Genomic DNA, 5,987 nt, shown 5'->3' with positions numbered 1-5,987 from the left:
CAATACAATAAATTACAGCATCAATGTTCAAATCTCACAATTTTGAGACTTTCTTCTACCTCAAAACTTCCTACTTCATACTTGATGATAAATTTCTAAATCTAATTCAAGTTCTTATATAGCCAACATGACCACAAGTCAGCCTATAAGGCATTTAATTACAAAATAGGTCCTACCTTCAAGGAGAAAATAAATGAACTATCTAATGATCAAAATAGAATCTTCACTCTTAAGGATAGGTCTATGCATGATCCAATAGATGTCCTTTAACCATGCAAGATGCCATGTCATCATAGGAAACCACACAAAAAAAAACTCTATGGTATGCTAGATGAAACAAGAGCAAAGAAAGAGGCATGAAATTCCAAGTACAAGCAACATTAAATTTTGTGCACTTAGCATAAGGATCACTAGTGGTTGGACAATGTGGAGATCAATGATCACATTCTTATCTAAAACATCAAAAAAATCATTTGAGGCTAGCTTTAGCTCCATGGAGGTGGGTGAACCCACAATCATGAGTTGTGGCTTTTTAACTAAATGGACATGTTGGAATGTACATTCTCAAAAAGGGTAAGTGCACAAAGATGAGGGACCAAAAATTTGCCAATTTTTGGTTTTCCCCCATCTTTTCCATAGGGAGAATTTCTTATAGGGCATACACCCTATGGCTTATATTTTTTGAGCCTTGGGCCAGAGTAATGAAAACCACATTACATGCATGCTATTTGACATACACACTATTTAAAATGTCATAAATTGAATAAAAGTTCTATATTTTATGTTTTTTTGTCCTTCACATAGGGCATATGCACCATTTGGTGTACACCAAATATGATGTATGCCCTATTAGAGCCATTGGAAATCACCATTCCTAAGGGCTTTATGTTCCTTGGATATCCAACTTAAAGGCTTGGACATCTCAGACATGTCTGAGATGTGTTTTCCAACAAGTTTACAAAAAAAATGTATATTTGGTTGTGTGGAATCCATCAAGTTTATTCATAGTTATATAATGAGAGAATTTGGTTACATGTGATTATTCATCTCTTTTCTAACTATCTAAGAATATAATTTTTTTTGAATTTAGTTTATGTTAAGCCTTTCATCACTAATTTTATTTCAATGTATGCCCATTTTTTTGTCAAAAACCAATGCGTAGTATTTTGGGGATAGATTTTTTTTCTCTTTCATCATTTCTTGCAACAAGTTACTTTTGTAGAAACTAGACTCCATTCTACACACTTTTAAAAAATATAAGTTTTTCTTTCATTTAGTCTTTAATGAATTCTAAGGGTGGCACAAGAAATTCTCATATTTTTGAGATGAATCCACTATAAAAATTCATAATAAATTAAATATAGAGTAAAATAATTACCAAAAAATTCTAGGATAAACTATGTAGTATTAGCTATCTTGTCACTAGAGTGGTTTAAATTTTTTTTAAAATTAGGATTTTAAGGGGAGCAAACCTAGCACTATGTTATAAATTTATTAAAAAAAAAGACTACTTTGTGTGCTCCTCCCTTTTGAGGCCCTTAAACTCCACCATTTAACAAGAAATTTAGTAGTTTAGAAACTAGATTCAAAGGGCTACTATTTTTGTTTTTGTCATATCTTCAACTATTGAGTCTTATTACTTTTAATTTCTTGTTGAAGTTCAAATTTGTCTGATTTTAGGAAAAAAAAAAGCGACAACTTATGCCCCCTTTAAGGTCCCCCATCTTTGTGAACATACCCAAAGAGAAAATTACTTTTAGATGCATACTTTTTATAAACCATTATGAATTTGAAGATGAGGTAAATTATAGTCTTTTAGAATCTTCTGTCTAGATTGTAATTATAGTTTTTAATTTTTCTTCCTAATTGATTTTAATTATTTTCCTTACCCCTACAAAAATAGGCACATTTCTAAAAAATAACATTTTAAAATAGTGGCACTAACTTCATATGGTATACTTTTTTTTCTAAAATATATATAAAGTTGATTATTTTGAATGTAGTTTTATAATTTCTATATCTAGTGACTGTAATTGGTTTCATGACAATGTCATAAGTATTTTATATTTTTATTAATGTTTTACTTGTAGTTAACCATAATTTGTAACTCTCTTTTTTTAATGGAAAGAAGACTTCACTATGTAGTGTAAAGATTCTTTTGTAATTTCTTCTCTCTCATTTACTATTTTTCCATGAATGCCAAACATAGAGGTTGATATATGGTGAAATATCTATGTTTAGTAAAACTGAAAAATATGAGTTATAATAAAAGTAATTTATATTGACATTCTAATCATTGTAAATATTTTCTTAAATAGTACCATACTAAATAGACAATTTTGTGAAATCAAATCATTTGATTCTCCAAAAGATAAAGTGATTTTTTCCAACATTTTAATAGGTGTAAAGCAGACTCCATTGCAAGTATGATTGATGAGTATAGAGGTTATACCAAATATTATTTTATCTAAGAGGCTTTGATCTAACCATTTTTAATTAATTCCATAAAATGGGACCTCTCAAGGCTTACACATTTTCTTAAAAAATGTGTTATTTTAGCACAAATGAGCATGCTCAAAAAAGTGTAACCCACTATTGTGGTATCGCCAAGGTCTCAAATATATAGACCCATTCCTTAATATATTCTTTTCAAGTATGATGATGTTATTTTTTGTATTGGGTTTAGTTAATATCTAAATCTTTGAACAAGCCTTGGATGAAGAAGTACTTGGATCATTTTTTCTTTCTTTTACTCATATTTTGTATTTGTTCAATCTCCTCAGTCGATGAATTCCCAATTGTCCTTTCCTCATTTCATTGACAATTGTTCTCATACATTTTCTTGGGGAAGTGTCTATTTATTGAAGAATAAATTTTGCAAATATTACTAAGATGCCATTTTCAATTGTAATCTTTTGAATTTTCATATTCTATAGTTTGGTTCCAAGTTCCAAAAATAGAGTGGAGGATAATAGAAGATGAAACGACATTGTTAACCACCATGTTAACATAGGTTATAGAAAAGATGATTCTAGTTTTTTTTTGTGTTATCATATCCATAGTTAAAAGTCTTTGAAATAGATAATACTGAGTGGGGGGGGGGGGGTGGGGGTGGGGGTGTGAATCAATATTCTACAAACTTTTGCCTACAACTGAATATTGATAATTACTTTACACCTTGCCTATGAAAGTAAACCAACAATGTTGAATAGTAAATATAACCATGCAAAAAGAGAACTCATAACAACATTATTTGTTAACTAGGGAAACCTTGGTGGGGATGATAACCACAAGATGATCCACTAAACAAAAGAATCCTCTTAAGGATATTGACCCTTTTAGGAGTCTATGAAATACATATCGTGTGATGAGTCCTTGGTAGAGGACTAGGCCCTGTTAAAAGCCACAACCTTGTTAGGAGTTGCTTCAACCCTATTAAGAGTTGGTAGACCAAATACAATGTATGCAAGAAGAGTCCACTACCCTAACATGCGATTATACAATAAAGTTTCTTCACAAGAGTAGGTATACATACAATACTATCTTACTATTGTATCTCACACTTGCTTTAATCATATATCATATTTCACATCACATAAGGATCACATATCATATAATATTTCTTCACAATAGTTTGCATCACTTCTACACTTCACATTATTTGTGCAAGATAAGATCTTTACTTATATCTCGCAAATTAATAAAACTCTACTTAGTTGACCTTAGGTTCTTTCACACATTTGACTAAATATAAATATATCTTAGGGTAAACATCTAGGATGCTGACACATCATGAATTAGTAATTATTTTGTCACCAAAATAATTCCTTAAGTTGTACAATCCAATTCTCTAATATGCTCTATTCTATTCTATTAAATACCATAATTGGTAAATCAACTGTAACATGTGTCATACCATCCATACAAGTCTATGCACTGACATAAATCATCAACATATTTTAATCTATCGGTCCTAAACTGTGCATGTCCTAACTTGATCTCTGATTACCATACACATTGTATTTGTCTCTATACTACTACAATTTGTCTAACACTTGGACAATTTTTGATATGTGATTGCATAAATGAAATACTAAATACATGTTGCCATAAATGACAATACATTAGATATCTATCTAGCCATATTACCAACAATCTCCCCCTTTGGAATTGATGGAAACATTTGCAAAAATTGGCTAAGTCCCAAAATGATGTCATACAAAAATGAATACAAAAAAAAGTAGCTACACAAAAATTTCCTTCAAAACATAAAATATTTTATTCATGTGTTTTGATGGATCATTACATTCCTTATCAGTGCTTAAAATCATATATAAGTGTACTCCCCCTTACATATACATATATACTTCTCCTTTGAAAATAAAACATATACAATTTTCCTTACATTTACTTTCCCCCCCTTTGACATCAATGGAAAAGGTGTCAAAAACTGTATACAAAATTGTGTTGTCTTACACTAATCAAATTTTCATTCTAGAAAAACAATCTGCAAAACAATGTTTTAGTTGCTCTAGATCTTTCTTCACTTTCTCCTTGACTATGTCACATATAATAATGAGTGTGCAAAGTGCATATGGTGTCACTTCTACTGTGTTTAAGTTAGCATATGCACACTTTTCATAGGAGGCCTTAGCTACAAGACACTCCTCCAATTGCCTTTGCAAAATGTTGAGTTTGGGTGACAAAATTTCTATAAGAGTAGAGAACTTTCTGATTACCTATTCCTTTTTAGCTTCAATGCCTTTGATATCATTGTGAATCTTCTCCATTTATATTCTAATATCATCAATTCTTACCTCAAGTTGCTACAATCTAGTAGTGAGTGTATGAAGCTCACTCATTTGACCCTTGATCTTATTCTCAATTTTTGATAGGTAATTACATGATAGTATACATTATCCATACAACTTCTTATCTTCATCAATGTTCTTCCTCAATTCCTTGATGCATACATGTAATGATTTTATATCATTTATCACATTAGTGCATACTGTATCAAATAGTGAAGCATCATGCTTGGCTTGTGCTTACATTGAAGAAATTTTAGACAAGGTTGTGAATTCTTCATCAAATGACTTTGCCAATTATTTTTCCTTAGCCTACAAGTTTGGATTTGTTATAGTTGTGTGAACTGTCCTCTGCATTCTATACAAGACTTCTGCCAGTGTTCTCTCCAAATGCCTAACTAAATTGTTCTTTTGAAATAATTCTTTCAAAGAGCTCATTAGTCCTTTTTGATCATCATTGTCATTAGATAGTATAGATAATAGTTTGACTAATGATGATGGGCTAGTTGTCAATGATGCAATATTTGTAACTTCTGGTACAACATAGGGTATATCAGCTTCATGCTGAAATTTTACCCTCCCAGATCCTATTTCCACATGTTTTAAATTGGGCAATAATGGCCACTCTTACATCACAATCTTCCATCTCTGTTTTAATTCAAAAATTTCTTCAGCTTTCTTCCTTTCCTCTTCCACTTGCTTCTTCTTTCTTTCCTCTTTTTCTCTCTTTACTTCTTCTTCTTATTTCTTCATTTCTTCTTCTTTCCACTTCTCTTCTTCTATTTGTTTCTTCCTTTCCTCATCTTTCTTCTTCTCCTCTTCTCTTAGTTTCTTCCTTTCCTCTAACCTTTTCTTTTCTTCATTCCTTTTTCTTTCTTCTTCTTCTTCATTTTCTTCATCAGAACCAATAAATGAAATAATATTGCCAACAATGGGTGTTCCATATATTGCAAAAGGGTTCTCTTTCGTATCCATTGTTATATGTGTACTATCCACTTACATGGATTTAGTACCTATAAATATGTGAGGAGGTGAGTGTTCTTATTATCTTTGAGTCTCCTCAACATCTTGTTCACCATTAGATGGTGTATTGGCTTCCATGTAGACTATATTGTCTGATTGTGGCGGCACACTCTCCTTTGTGACTTGAGGTACAAAAGTAATGTTTCTTCACTATGG

The sequence above is a fragment of the Cupressus sempervirens genome, chromosome 2 (genome assembly GCF_028749045.1).
Source record: "Cupressus sempervirens isolate cs-2001-9-10 chromosome 2, ASM2874904v1, whole genome shotgun sequence".
NCBI classification, from domain to species: Eukaryota; Viridiplantae; Streptophyta; class Pinopsida; order Cupressales; family Cupressaceae; genus Cupressus; species Cupressus sempervirens.
The sequence above is the reverse complement of the archived record's forward strand: the minus strand, read 5'-3'. Positions refer to the sequence as shown.